This window comes from Mycteria americana, chromosome 6, assembly GCF_035582795.1.
Source record: "Mycteria americana isolate JAX WOST 10 ecotype Jacksonville Zoo and Gardens chromosome 6, USCA_MyAme_1.0, whole genome shotgun sequence".
NCBI classification, from domain to species: Eukaryota; Metazoa; Chordata; class Aves; order Ciconiiformes; family Ciconiidae; genus Mycteria; species Mycteria americana.
Genome location: NC_134370.1, coordinates 20,484,047 through 20,499,933, shown reverse-complemented (window position 1 = coordinate 20,499,933; position 15,887 = coordinate 20,484,047). Strand labels below are relative to the sequence as shown.

At 44.0% G+C, this 15,887-nt stretch overlaps 1 long non-coding RNA gene across 1 annotated transcript in view; it reads right to left on the bottom strand.

Annotated features, from left to right (window-relative positions):
* LOC142411272 (uncharacterized) overlaps positions 1–15,887 on the bottom strand; it is a 76,481-nt gene that overhangs the window by 27,583 nt on the left and 33,011 nt on the right. The window contains exons 2-4 of the long non-coding RNA XR_012776145.1: positions 15,219–15,306; positions 7,995–8,937; positions 7,230–7,315 (exon numbers count right to left, since the gene is read on the bottom strand). This is a non-coding gene — a long non-coding RNA (uncharacterized LOC142411272). The remainder of the gene's footprint in view (positions 1–7,229; positions 7,316–7,994; positions 8,938–15,218; positions 15,307–15,887) is intronic.

The following is a 15,887-nucleotide window of genomic DNA, read 5'->3' as shown; positions in this document are numbered from 1 at the left end:
GAGGGAAGATACAACCTCAAAACTCACCTTCCTCTCTTACTGTTTGTCAATACTTTGATTTTGGACTTGAAAGGGAAGCTCACATTCCTGCTATCCCCCTGCTAGCAAGAGGAAAAATGCCTACCATGTGTATGTAGCCTCTAGTACGGAGCTGCGGTTGAGAATTACGAGGGATGTGGGAACAACCACAAAACTTAACATACAGTCAGTGTTTTCTGGATAGCTTTTCAGTGGTTTTAGTTCCTTTCCAAACTGAAAGCAAGACTTCTAAGGCAGACAGTGCTAGAGGGCCCTTTCCCATAGCTTTACACAGAGGTCTCTCACTCCCTCAATAAACCAGCAACTGTGACAAAGTGCTATTTTCATAGCAGACAACCTAACAGGGAATCAGCAAAAAATGTCTGTGATCGCAGGGATGCTGAAAAGAGGGTCCTGAACAAACTCAGGGGAGGAGTTAGTGATGACAAGCAATGGCAGGAGAGAGCAAAGTCCCTGAAGGGACAGTACTTGGCCTCCCGCTTCCCGGGGGCCCGCAGCACTTGGAGGTCCCTGACCCTGCCTCCCACACGTCTTCCCGCAGTGGTGTCCATACAACTGGCTGTCCACAGGAGAGGATAAATACAGCTGTATGTGTGTCGTCGGGATATGAACGAGAAATGACAAGGCAGAAGTACTCAGTTTCATTTCCTGTGTATTTAACCTACAGTCACTAATGGGATTGATATATTTTCCAGATTATCAATATCTGAAGATTTACGTTCTCTTTCTTGGTCTTTTCCTGGTCCTTCCTTCATACTATACGAAGATCCCTCTCCAGACATATCTCTGGGATACCTGAGGCTGCAGGGAACGTTTTACGACACTCCTCAGATTGCTCCGATGCATAGTCAGGCCTCTGGCAAGCCAGTCTCCGTCCCTGCTGGGGCTGGTTGTGCCCTGGCACCTCTGCTCTTCTCGGTGGGGACCACGGTTATCACGGCAGTTCATGGGGAAGGACGGCCGTGATCTGGCCTGATCTCAAAGGGTCTTGAGGTTCAAGGTCTATCTCTAAGACGTGAGGACAACACTTATTCCTGTACTTTGGGGGACAGGGTGCAACTAAGCTGATACCAGACAGTGCCCCCTCATTTATCCAAGAATGGCTATCGGTCACTAAATAATTCAGTAGTTTTGAACCTCTCAATCAAGCTCTTCAGACTGAAATCCCTTTAAACTGCTTTAATCGTTTTGGGGGGAGAAGGGAGGTAACAGCTGGAGCCCGCCTCGCTGCTCACAGAAAGCACGCACGGAGCGCTGCAGCCTGTCTCGCCCTGCCCCTGCTCGGCAGGTGGCAGCCTGTCTCCGCGCAGTCCCACGCGTGTCCGCTCCTCCCGGGCCCCGGGCGCAGCCCCGGGCTGGCTTGGCAAGGACGAGGGCCTGCAAGAGCTCCCCCCCCGCCGCTGCCCCCCCTGCTGCTCCCCAGGCTCTCCGGCTGGCTCGCTCTCTGGGGCGTGCGTTATCCTCACGGGGAAAGGACATTTTGTAAACGAGCTCACACACGAAGCAGGCAGCAGACTGGTTATGACAAGGGCACGGAGCCTTGCCCTGGTAGAGCTGACGCGGTTCCAATTCCAATTTTACCTGCGATCTCTCAAGCCATGTTCCACAAGGCTTAAAACGACACCTACAATGTCATAAAATGTTGTGGGGCAGCTTTTGCAACACTCCCCATATACGAGGATGAGCACAGCCTGACTCCCTTCAGCTAGCCCTAGGATGAAGTGTCTCAACAAAGTCCCACGCTGCAATGCCAAACTCTGCTGCAGCACAGCCGATGACTTGGCATCACCAGTTTTAAGTTTAATACCACACGGAAAAAACTGTGTCATAACAAAACATTCGGGCTGCAAACTGAACGCTCTGAAATCTGGAATTGGCACTGTTACTGAAGTACGTGCAACATTACCTGTGCCAACATGAATGTGCATTGCAGTAAAGTCTTAATAATTGTTCACATATAAAATAAAACAGTTGAGAGTTAGACATTCACTTGATTGTTACTTATGCAACTGCCAAGGTACCAATCAAAGGTAGGCCTTAGCAATGGCTGAGAAAGTCTAGGAAAGACAGGATGGCTGTCCTGAAATTTGGCCCTCTGAAGGGCAGTCTCTGTATCACCATAATCAAGTGAAAAAGCAACTGGTGAAGATGGGGGAGGAGAAGGGGTGGGTGGTGACAGCTTAGAGGCTTTCTGGAGGAACTGGCTTATGGATAATACCCTTAATTGCTACAACATGCTCTTGTCTTCTTTCTCTTCCAGGCTTGTAAGTTAGCCTATCATTTTAAATAACTATACATTAAATGCAGTTTTGGCTTCTGTTCTAGCTATAGAAATGTTGGGAATAACCACCTCAGGAAGCTTGCTGCCAAGATTTTTTTTAATCTTACAAAATCTATGGCTGTTGCTTCCATCAGAAAAACTGGAACGGCTATGAGTGCTCGAAAATATATAATCCTGTACCATGAGACATCAGAGCTTGCAAAGTACTCCATGTATTATACTTTTTGTTAGCTTTATTTATGTATCTTTAGCAAACAGCAAATCAGCGCCTAGCTGTGCAAGGTACACAGCTCCTTTACTGAGATGTCTTTCCTGAGAAAGCATCTTATTGTAGGAGCTTTATTCAGATCTCCCTACAGCACTCAAAAGCCTTTCCCTGACATCAGGCACGCTGGTGTAAGGATCTTCCAAAGAGCAGCCCATAAAGATGCTATAAGGAAAGTAATGAGCAATGTTACTCAGTGAAACCTAAATAATAATAGGTTACGTGGGCAGCTACTCTTAGGCACCCTTTAGGGAGACCAGGTTAAGTGGGTTGTTGAACAGTTACACTAGCAGGTGCTTCCAAGGATTCCTAAGCTGTGGCCCTGCTGCAAGGTACTTGGGGCTCAATGCCTATGGACTGCAGGACAGAGTTACATTTACTTGGTGACCCAGGGAATATACACTGTAGGGGAGAGCCAAGGAGATGCATAGAAAATTCGTGGGGTTATTTGTCCTTTCATCGTTGCTTGCCTTTACAACCGTAAGACTCTATTAACCTGCTGTCAGTGCAACTTTTTAGGCTCTCTTTTTGTTTGTAAATGAAAACAGATGAGTGAATTCATGAGCTGGAATTTGGGGGCTGGACACAAGATAAAAGCTTTGTTCTGTGTAAGGGCTGGAGTCAAACAGTATTTCAGAGACCAGCTTCCAAAGGCCTCCTCCAAAGGCGTTCCTACATACATCACAGTAAAAATGCACCGATCTTCCAGCAAATGCAGTTTTCAACATCCCCTGACTCATCCAAGTCCAAACCAACTACCAACAGAATGTGCAAAGGCATTTCTCAGAAAGAAATACTGTTTTCCTGCTTTCTTCTCTCAGCTGTGGACCTCATCCAAAGAAAGATAGTCATGTATTCATTTTTTACTTACATGGAGGAAATGGTTCTTCCAAATGTGACTGAAAATATTGTTGGTCAAATTAAATCAATACATTATGTTTGGACAGCAACCAGGTCCAGAAAATTTCAGCAAAGACAAGAGAGCATTAGAAGCTGTAAGTAGTTCAAAATAGGACTTCAGGTGAAATCCTGCTCTGCTTGGATGCCAGTTAGCAATTGGGATCAAAGAGGCAAACTATTATCACTAGAAAGCAAGAAGAATTTTTCTTTTCTAGGCAGCATTCCACCTGAGGATCTAATTAGTCATCAGCTTATACTCACTACTTAACAAATCTGAGCAGACTTACAGACAACCTTAGTATAGATAAGTCTATAGGGGAGTCCATGGAGGAGCCAAAAAGCAAAGCAGACTTTTAAAATCTAAAAATACAAGAACAGCCTTCTTGGAGCTAAAGGCATGATTTAAAATGGGATGACGCTTATCTCTTTGGTGTCTTGCCACACTGTCACAGAAATGCAAGTCAGATGTTCTTCCTCCTTCTTCCACTCTAACCCCACACTAATTGGTGCAGTATGTTAACATTCACATGAGATGTGGCAGAACCTGGCTGGAATCCCATTCTCTGCTCTGGAGCACAACACTGCATGCAAGTCTCCCACCTCCCAGAAGCATGAGTCTGGGCTATTTGAGGACATCTGTTTCCTAATCACTCTTGTTGAAACTCTTCCACTGTGTGTACTTAAATATTCATTGCTGTGTAAGTTTGACATTGATTCTCCCTGTTCCAGGGGACACCTAAACTATTAGGTTATTCACATCAGTTACCTAGTGGACTGCATTCCACAGGAAAGGCAGCCAAGGAATTGTCCAGTTTGTGAACCCAACTAATGCACAGGGTCTGAGCAGCTCAGCACTGAGAACTCACTTGCAGACACTGGCGTCTACTGAGATATTGGGTACCTAAATTCTTCTGTGGGACTAATTTGGGTTAGATTGCAGGAGGTAGCAAGAGCAAATAACATGCTCTGAAGGCAGTGTTACACTATGAAGTTTTTTTACTTTGTAACACTGCACTGTCCTTTGGGATTTTTTTGTTTTGTTTTGTTTTGTTCTTTTTTCCTAATAAGGTATCTGGGACTTTCTTCTTTGAGAACACAGTACTGTTTATTATATCAAACAGGAAATTAAGTCTTCTAGCTAAGGTGAAACCCAAGAATTTTTCCTGTTGAACAATGGACTCGAGAGAGAGTTCCTATTTAAAAAGAAAGGGCTGGAAATTCCAGACACCTTAAAATAGATGCACACAGTCCTTCTGCTTTAAAAGCTACTGGTTACTTTCTGAGACTCATAAGACTAGAAGGGACTTTGAAAGGTCATTTACTCCAGTCCTTTGCCCTCAGGCAGGATTAGCTAAAATGTTTTTGTCCTATCTCAGAGATGGAGACTCCAAAACTCTCTAATTCATACTGATGTTTCACAATCTCTTCTCTTAAAAAGTTTGTCTTAATATCAAAATGAACCCTTGGTGTATTTTCAGTCCTCTACATCTTGCCATACCCACTCTGACATGGAGAAGAGATTGTTCCCTTCCTTTCTACAACAGCCTTTTACACATTTGAACATTATTATCATGCTTCCCGCCTCATCTTTTTTGCTCCTTTAGGCTACACAGCACCAGTTTGTTCAGCCTTTCAAAGAAGGGCACATCTTCTGCACAATGACAAGCACACAAAATGAAAAGAACATTTTTTCCTGCTTTTCTGCATGATCACATTAGCATGATTAAGCATGCTAATTCAGTTACCTTGAATTTCCCTTTGGTTATCTATCTTTGAAACTTGCTAATTAGTCCCCGAAGTAGGAGTGTATTGTTAGATGCATACATTTCTGTGTACATTGCAATCCAGAATTAAACAAGTAGGGACTTCTGACTCTCCCTCACGTGGCAGTATGTATGCTTAGGGGTATATAATGTCTAATCCAGGATTCTTTTTGAAAATCTTATGCTCAAAAATTTCAGTCTAATTCTGCTAAATCTCCTGTATTTCATTACCTCCTCAGCAAAGGAAACAATTTATGCAGTTAGTGCTTTAGTTCCACAAACAGTTGGCAAAAATATAATGGCTGAAATGAGTTTCCTTGGCCCCTAACCAGGCACCTTTTGCAAGTGTGAAGGTATTTTACACATGATCTGGTTTGCTGTCACAACCAGACCTTGGCCTATTCTGGCTCTTTTTCACATATCCTCCAACTATTGCTCTGTGAGAAGCCCCATGGAGTTCGGCTCTGTACAAAATTGTTGGGTATTACAATGCTTTGGATTTCATTTCCAGGGGAAACGTTGCTTCATCAGGATGAAGTCTGTATTCACCTAGTTTAGATATATGATCTAAAAGAGCTCTGTGCATCTGTTTCCTTTATTCTGCTGTCATGCTAAGGGTCTGCTGAGGAATTCTCTCTTTCCTGCCTCATCCTTACTGTAACAAGGCCACAAATATGTAGTTTATTTCTTTAAATGGATGCCTTCTTCTGTTATTGTGTCAGGTCCTAAATGCATTTCTTAACTTGTGTGGGATCATTAAATCACTGGAAATGTTAGGAGTTATGACTTCAAAATTACAAGAACAAGACATTAATATTTTGTGCTAACCAGAGACCTTTAACCCCTGCCCCTTGCTGTGAAAGCTTTGCTGCTACCCATTTTCCTCACTATTTTGTTACAAGATACAGCCAGACCATTGCCAGAAAAATTAATATAATTCTGACTTGTCTAAAATCAGTTCTTTCCTGGAATTAGTCTTTAAAATTTAATTTCAACATAACTCTTATGCTCTTTGTGACTGCAGCTCTTTCTGAATCATTGTAATGACTTTCTGAATCGTTATAATTAATCAACTCCTTCTCTGCTGTTGGGACATTGCAGGCTGTCAAAAAAGGTGCCGACTCGTTCTTTTAAGACGTAACGCCTGGCGTGCCCTAGCTCAGCTGCTGTCCCCACAGGGTAGCCAACCATATATCATTACTTTGCTGGCAACAGCACAGCAACAGTAGTTATAGACACTAATAACAAATGAGACAGAAGAACAAATGAAATAAATAGAAATATCTTTAGATTCAAAATTAAATTTTTCTCTTCAAGATCAGTAACAAATCGTCAACCTCCTAGGAAAGACCCCTTCCCTAAACACACAAATTCAGGCACTGTTGTTCAAAGCAGGTTTCAGGATGTGTGTTGATAGGAACTCCAGCGAGAACACTGCTCAGTGCCAGAGGAAACTCTTTTAAAAATACCTTATAGCTAAAATAAAATCTTAATCTAAGTTAGATAATTGGATATCGATAATGCTAAACACATTAAACTAAGCAAGGTAAATAAGTACTTCTATCCCTAACTCAAAGGCATCACTTTGTATATAAATATATTCTAAATGGGTTATGAGAGCACACGTGATAATCTAGATGAACAAAATGAAGAAGGTGGCTTCTGGGAAACAGGCATCATGTACCCTAAAGCTCCCATATCCATGTGTCCTGCATGCCAGCCGTTACTGGTGGGATTCCTTTCACGTCAGGGCTTTGTCAACATTGTTGGTGTATTGATCACACAACTAAGACCCTACAGATGTAATTATTTTGTGGTTTATCTCTGCCCTGAAGAATACCAGTTGTCAGATGACACCGGTGAACCAGTTTGTTCCCAGTATAACTTTGGATTCCAAACAATTTTTGGAGCTCGAACCTAGGCAGGGATCTAATTTGGATCTAATTTGGATCTATATCCTTAGAGATACTATGCGACTCACCAGCTCGGAGGGAAGCTCTGTGATCCAAGCTGGGCACTGGTTCCTTTGGCACCTTTCCCTAAACCAGCAGTCAGCCTTGCTGCATTCTGATTAAGTGAGGAGGAAAAGAAAAAGAAATATGGAAAATGTTTAACAGAAAGCCCATTTGAATGTAAATAAAGCAAACAGCATGTGCGACAGCAACAGAAGAATGTTTGGAAGAACACAGTGCTGGAGGGCTGCTGGCGGTCACATAGCTAAAACACTTCCAGGATCTGGCACATCAGTCACAATGTTTATCATAAGCCAAAACACAGCCCGATTCAGCAAAACAGTCAAGCACTGAACATGACCAACATCTAAAAAGTCATTCTGGGGACTCACAGGTGCATTACAGCTTTAGATACGGTAGCATTTGACAGAAGTTCGTCTCAGCAGCCTCTTCGCACACCCACTAACCTGCCAGAGCTCCACATTTGTAGCAGTATTTAAACATCCATGTTAAAATATGCGGAGCACTACTGTAAATGCACTGTAACTGCGTACATATAGATATGTCATATTTTGTCCTTTACAAGCAATCGCTTTATGTGGCCACAGTGGTACAGATGTCCAGAGCATAAGCAACACATGTCAAAATTCACTTTCTGCTTCTAGAAATCTGTTTTTATTTTCCATCTGCACATCTGTTACTTTTAGTTATGCCAGATAACAAAAAAGCTAGGGCCACCTCCAGAATGAAAGCAACAAAGATGCAAACACCTCCACTGGTACCACACCACCAACCTAATGCCTTCCTGCCTCCCCCTGGGATTAGCAGCACTGGTGACAGCCAGGCAGACAGACAGCAGGTTTCTCTCTGGGGGTTCAAGATTGCATTGTCATAGAGCAGCTATAGGATAGACTGTAGGGAGACAGTCCTAATAATTAGGAAGAACTGTAAATACATGGTAGGGACCCAGCTAGAAATCACAGCTGATCGCATACAGGATGCAAGCAGGAACCTAAGATGAAGCAGGAAAGGACCTGGCCAGAAACCAGGCTGAGAAGGAGACAGATACAGGACAGGAGAGTCCCGAAACAGGCCTGTATTTTCACGGGAACACAAACTGCTATCACTTGCAGATCGAAAGCGCTGACTAAAAAGAACCAGGAGTTTGTGCAGGCACCACAGTACAACCCCACCCTAGTCCAGCACTCCAAATTCACTGATGGACATTACTCAACTTTGCCATAACATCAGAGCCAGACAACAGCAATTTGACCTCTGGGAAAGTCTCCTGTATTTCTACACTACTACCTTCCTCAACGCAAGTATAAGGATTGCCTTAAGCACCATGTTGTTTGGCTCCTTAGAGCTAAGCGACAGATTTCAGGATCTCAAGGCCTTGTTCGTCAGTGCACTGGGCGAGTACCCAGAGCACTACTGTAACTGCAGATACCATCAGGCTTACTCCGCAATAAGGTGGACTTTTCAGCGTCCTATTCATGGCAGCACTATGTGCACCAGCCTCATTACACTTTAGTATGTCCTAGGGAGGCTCCCCATGGAGTGCCAAGAGGGTGAAGAGGAGTAGTTACTCTGCCAGGAGGAGACAGAGACAAGTGGGTCATCTGGATAGTGAAGCAGGTCTGGGACCAGAGCCTGGCAGCTTTGAGATGTGGCAGAAAATTGCAGATGTTGCTGGAGGCTCCGTGTGCTCATATCTGATCCATGGGAATACGGAGGCTGTACGAGAAGAAAAACATAGGTAAGTAGGTAAATTATTCTTTTTTAAAAAAGTAACTGCAAATTAAAGGAAGAAAGTAAGGGATGCTACTGAAGCACAAAACAAAACAGAGCTTATGGCTGCCTGTATGTTTGTTTGACATTTTTCCTGCCTTGGCCTGACCAATGTCAGTATAAGGTGTTTCCCATGCCACTGCTGTAGGTAATGCAGCTAAACGCAGCTAATTTTGGATATCTAGCTATAGTCAAAGAAAGTGCTTCCTTGTTTACAACAGGCACTAAATCAAGCCTAAGCTTATTAGAAGGAAGAGTCCCTTGGAAATTAATAGATTGAATTTTCCTCACATTTAGATGGCTGGCATAACTCATTCATTTCAATGGAATTACTTTTAATTTCTACCACTGTAAATTAGAGTGGAATTGCAATAGGATGATGTCTCCTTACCACAGGACCCAAACTAGATCTTCCAGACAGCTGGTAGCACCTAATGGCTGTCTGTGACATTATGCAATGGCTGCGGAAACTTTCAGTTCCATCCGTGTGTGGAAAGAACAAAAATAGAGAACTGAAGAAGACTCTGGTTTTGAGATGTGTAGGAAAAAAGCCCAAACCAAGGGCTGCAGTGTGCTGCATCATGGTAAATCACAGGAAAAGAACTTCTTATTACCTAATATAGAAGGAGAAAGGAAAAGGAAAGATAATACATGCAAGTTTCATACTTAATGAGATGTTGACCCAAAATAATTCCAGGACCTAAATTTAAATAGAAAGGTATATTTGGGTTTTGTTTTTATTAATTGGATAAATGTCAATACTCAGTTTTCCCATTTTTAAAAGTTTTTTTAAAAAAAGAAACAGCTTAAAGATTTTACAGTTTTTCAGAAAGCAAGACTGTTTAAACAGCTGCAGTCGTACCACTTCGAGTGGAAGATAAAACTTTTGCATGACAAATAATGTGACAGCGGCTCCACATAGGCTACAGCTGCAAAAATTTGGTTGTCCTCCTTCACTGTTAAATGAAGGTGTCAAAAATAATAGCCAAAGTGCATATATGGCCACGTATCTTTCTCCCTGTCCTTCACCTACCTATTCTTAAACCTCAGGCTATCTCTTTTCTTGGGTTGTACTTAAATTTCTGTCATGGCCTCCAGCATGCGAAGTGTTGAGGACAGAAATAAACCAGAACATCTAAGCTTTTTTGGTCAATGTTACTTAGGGATCATCAGCTCAGTTCTACCTTAAAGCCCACAAAGTCCTGTGCTAACCTTGTGTCTTTTCCCTAAGGTGCAGCTGTCTAGTCCTCAGTTTCCTTGCCACACCTCTCTTGGGGGAGCGGGATCGATGGCCCTGTACATCACTGCATAGCACAGTAGTGTCCAGCCGGTTCCCTTGGCCCCCTCCGGTAAGCCACGTGTGCAGCTCTCCTTTGTCACACGGCTGCATCAGCTGCACTTGGAACAGCACAGCCTATTTCTGCAAGAACAGCGGATCTGCTGCTGTTGCAGAAAACTGGATTCGTTGCACACAGGCTGGCTGTGCAATGCACACATGGTCAACGTGATGCTCCTTGAAAGTGCTGGAGCTACTGTTCAGGCGTAGCGCAGCCACCCAGTGAAGCATGTGCGTGCCAGAATAATTGGTGCAAGCTACTGCCAGCCACCTTCTTCCTCAGGAGTAACCTGAGAGCACACAGGGGCTGAGCCAAAGAATTGTTCTGGCAACAGAAATAGCTTGAACCTGGCCACCTTGAGCTCTGCAGCCCCTCCTATCCAATATATGCCCATCTTTTTCTATCTTGGAAACCACCATGTGTGGTTCAGGATGACAGGATGAAAGATGTGTGGTTCAGGATGATCCCAACTTTGTTCCCACAACCTACTAATATATACCTGGGGCAAACAGGAAGAAGAATGTTGGATGCTTTGCCTGGCCTTGAGGGCATCTGCTTCTCACCTGGCAGTGGTGGGTCCTTGCCAAGGATCCTGTTCTGTACAGAAACTTTCCACTGATCCTACAAGACTGCCCCTGGAAGAAGAGGAATTTTATCAGCCTTTCCTTGAGGTTCTTCACTTTCTCTCCTCTGTCACAGGTATGTTCTAGGACAGTAGAAAATATACTTCTACCAAACCCACAGTTTTTCTGTCCTAGTTAGCAGAAGGGATCAGAAGTCTTGCCTTTCAGGACACGTTGCTTCCAGCGCTTGGTTCCTCCCATAACATCCACCCTTCCCAAGGGAAATAGCCCAGATTTCAAGCATCTTTGTGGAGCATTTCTAGATGTTTGCTTTTCCACTGTGACAGCCTAGGGTGCCTCTTTGCTCTCTCCCCCCAGGGAAAGGCAATGACTCGCTGTGCCTGGCAAATTTACCATGGCGTATGCCACCAATGCATGTCCCAAAAAACACTCCACAAAAAGAGCTTATTCCCAGCACTGTTGTCCAGAGGGAGTTTGCTGGAGAAGAAACAATTGGCTGTTTCCACAGTGTCATAACTATCTTGTTTCCTGCCTTCTCAGTAAAGTGGTCTTAAGAGGTCTGCACTAAGTGGGAACAACAAAGCTAACAGCCATGAGACTAAATAAAAGACAGGATATGTCTGTGGAGCAGCTGAAGTCGATGGCATCAGCTGAAATAGGGACAGAGCAAGCATGCTGGAAACAGAGATGGGGAGAAAAAGAGTTGAGTAAACAGCAGAAGAAGAGGACTGATTGTGTCATGTTTCTGTGGCATAGCTAACAGAGATGCTGTAGAAATGGACAGGCCACTGCAAAAAGGAGGATCAGCTATACCCCTTGACTGGGGCAGTTCTGGAGGATGTAGAGTGCTCTGCTGTCCTGACAAAAAGCTCTGGGATGCTGTGTGTTCTCATTTTGCCAACAAGATGCAGAGTGTTCACGATTAAGCAGCAGCGCCAGGCATGTTTATCCTGCTTCCATCATTATTTCATGACAGGGGAAGATATGGATCTCAGCCCAAGCTCCTCCACTGCTCATCTGACCCAGGAGCACATCTTTCTCTTCCTTAAAAAGATGCAAGAAGGATCTTCCCCCTCTGCCCCTTAAAAACCAAACATCTGGTCACTCTAACCAGAGCTAGCTAAGTCCCTCTGTCTTCCCACTCGACCACTTCTCACTTCCCCTCCAGAGCAGGGTTTTGTAATTGTCTCCACGTTCCACAGTGCTGGTGGGACAGGCTCTTCTGCCCCCAGACATTCCACTTGAAGTGGCTGAAAAGGAAAGAGAAGTATGACGTTGCACCTGGAATCAGCGTGTGAAGGTCTCGTATGCTGCCTCTTCCTCCGAACTTGGCAGGACATACTGGCTGCAGTTTCCAGGAGTGCTTACATGGAAGTGGTTTGGTTTTGTCTGGCTGCTTGCTTGTCATTTGCTTGCTCTGTTTGTCTGTTTTCTCCACTCTAAATTCTCTTCCTAAGCGAAAGTTTTATTGCAGCGGTGTGCACATCTTTTTCTGACCACTATAAAACCATGCACAGGCTGCATCCCTTTCCTCCCTAGTCTGAGCTCTCTTAAAGCCAGGTGCAAATACGAACATTAACACACTGCAGCAGAGTGTCATCTCAATGTTACAGGAAGTTGTTTTTTGGTTTGGTTTTTTTAAAACTGACCTTGCATAAGGCCGTTCAAAACCAGGGAACAGTTGCTCTATTTCCTCTGACCACATGCTGAGCAAGACTTCTTCTTTCATCGTCTTGCACGGTGTGCCAGCTCCCTGCCCCTGGATGCCGTGCACCCAGAGATGCTGCCGGAGCCCCTGGCATGGCAAGCCCTGCACAAGGCTGCTCACCGTGAAGGCGCCGGGCACCAGCCTGGCACCGCTGCACCCACACAGCTCTGGTTCAGTGACTCAGCAAGGAGCTGCCGACAAAACCCTGCACCACAGACACCGTTTCCACTAGTCCCTCTAGCTTTCCTTGCACTTCAGGCTGGAGTTGTCCTCCCACCAGGAGCTGGAGTACCAACACGTCCCCAAGGATCACGGAGAGCTGCTGCGTGCCTCAAAGCACAGCTGTTCCCCGCGCTGACCCAGAGGGGCTGTGGCTGCCAGCGGGGCAGTGCACCTACATCTCTACATACAGAATGAGGAAGAGCAATAATATGTAGACATCACTGAAAAAAAAGAAATAAAAAATCATACTTAGCGATTACAAAAGTAATTACTTATATGCAAATTTTACTCTCATTTGTAGTTGGAGCTCACAGTGAAATCACTAAGACTTTCCCAGCAATCAGGAGCAGAAGTAAGCCCAAAACCAATTCAAAGTTTTCAAAATTCAGAAGAATCTAAATTCCCAGCTGGTTAAATGGGAGAAGCTCTGCTGAATTCAGTACATCCACACTGATGCGTGAGAAAACTTGCTGCCCATATTGCTTAAACCTGTGGGCTGGCACCTATCTAAATCATCAGAATCTAAATGAAAATTTTCTGTCCGACCACTGCGGAGAACATTCTATTTCTTAACACCATGATGAACAGATCAAACCCAGTGATCCCTACAGAAGCTGCAACAAGTAGGTCATGGGGGCTTGGGCCTTCATGTTCTAGAGATGTTTTCCTATCTCAGAGACTCTCTTAAGAACAATTTTGGGTGACACATTAATGTCACAATTTTTCGTTGTTGATTAATGTAGCAATTAATCTTCTGTGCTATTTTTTTCTCTCATATGAAACTCATATAGAGTAAGAACAGTCCCTGAGGGGGAAAAAAAATCAACCAACCAAAAAAAAAAACCAGACATAATCCTTGTTGCAAAGTTAGTAACATCTGAAATTCTGCGTCTGCTTACTGTTAATAGGGAAACTATTAGAACATTTGGTCAAAGGTCAGGAAGCAGCAGGGGCTACTTAGGAACTTTGCCATAGCAAATTAATAGATTCAAATGGAAACATGACTGGAAAAATATATCTTATATCTCAAATAAATTCACCTGACCAGGAAGTCTCATCAGAAACAAAAGTATTCTACACTCTAAAACAAACAGCCAGGCAAGTCTGATCTTGTACACGCTGAATTCAATGGGAGTAATTCCAGTAGGTTCCCTGGAAGTACAAATAGATCTAATCTACCCTGACTAATTGTAAGGAAAAATAGAACCTTTTTAGTGAAGAATCATTGTTTTAATAGAATGCCTTAAATTTTACTAATTTTCACAAATCATTCAAAAGCCTGTGGAAGAGGTATTTTCATCTCCCCTACCTTGCCAAAAGGCAAAAAAAAAAAGCCAGTTTTGCATCTGTGAGGATTCCCTCAGTGCTGGCTCCTTGGAGCATAGCCATAGGGTAGGGAAGTCCATTTGCACAGCAGAAAACACAATGCAATGCCCAGGTTTTGCTCTGAACCATAAACAAGTCACCACTTACATAAACACTCAGTTCTACTGAATTACACCCAAGCCTCCTCCAGCTCCCAGAAGAACATGAATGGGGCTTACACAGCCCACAGCTCACTGAGCCTGAAGTTTTGTATTGCATACCTGAGAGGCACAACCCAGAACTTTACCTTTAGACCTTCCTGAAGCTGTTGTGCAGCCAGGATCATCTGCAAATGCTAGCACAGGTGACAGGGTGCCCATAGTTGGCAGGCTCCTTAATTTTCAGTCTTGCATACTTTTCTTTTCAAAATTTTGGCTCAGCAAGTCGCTCTGGACATACCGTTCAAATTATAAAAAGAGGCATTCAAAGATGCCCTTAATGCTGTCTAACTTAACTGGCAAGAACATCAATAATGTTATGTAAAGCTGATACAGCCACTTGTTTGCCAACAGAAAATTCATTAGGCATTAGCTATTGTGACACCAAATGATGAAATGGAGGTCTCCATGCATCTGCTGTGCATATAAATGCACATTTATAAGACAAGGAGCTATAGAGCATATGGCAGAGAAGCAAACAGATACTAAGAAAAACTACTCAAAAAAATTTGTGAAATAGGAAATAATTTCTGCATATCACACTGCCTTTTCATGTACCACTATCAGGAAACTTTTAATCAGTGTTTCATTTTTACTAATCATCTCACACACACACAATAAGCAACACAGAAGATTGGAACCAGTTATGAAGAGAAGCCAGCAGAGTCCCTATGGATTCAGGGTTGTCCCCAGGGCTAGGCTAGAGTTATATAAAAGGATGAAGTCTGGCTTCTTCCACTCTACCCAAATTAAATCCAGCCAAATACCAGCAACAGGCTATTTAATCTCCCAGGAAAACATCAAGACATATGAGAGAGCAGACCTTCAGAAAGACTGTGCTTACACTGCTCACCAAGGGATCAATCCTGTGGCTGCATTCCCAAGGCAAGGGCTTCTGGGGATGGAGAAGTTCCGTGGGGTGACGTTTAGCTTCTTGATTACTGGAAAGAGACAGAGGGAGAAGTCAGCAGACTCTTTCAACAGCAATGTTCCCCCCTCTTTATAACAACAAAGATTTAAGGGTTCCTGCTCTCCTGCAGACGAGAGCTCCTCACTACGTGGAGGCCTCCCCAGCAGCAGAAAGGCAGGATACCCTATGCCACTTGCATAGCCAGGGCAGCTGCTCCTGCAGCCCATAGCTGCGACCCACCCAAGAGGTTCATGGCAAGGACTACTCAGCCATTGCCACAGGTAGGCAGCTCACAAATGCTGCTGTCTGCTTCAGCGGAGAAAGCTATCCAAAGCGAGCTTTGCACGGACTAGGGAATTCCCCCGCCTCACTTCCTCCACTCCACTGTTCCTCCCTTTCGTCCCATCACAGGGCAGTAAAACTGTCACGTTCAACACAGAGGTTTAGGCGATCACTCTGCTGGCGTATGGCAGTCTGTCTTTCCTGTTGCTGCCTCCTTTTCCCAATGGCTTTACACTCTCTGACCAATTTCAAGCAAATCTGACGATAGGATACCGGCCAAAGAAAAGATGTTCTTCAGGCTGCAGAAAAGCAGACAAAGAGAAGGGAGAT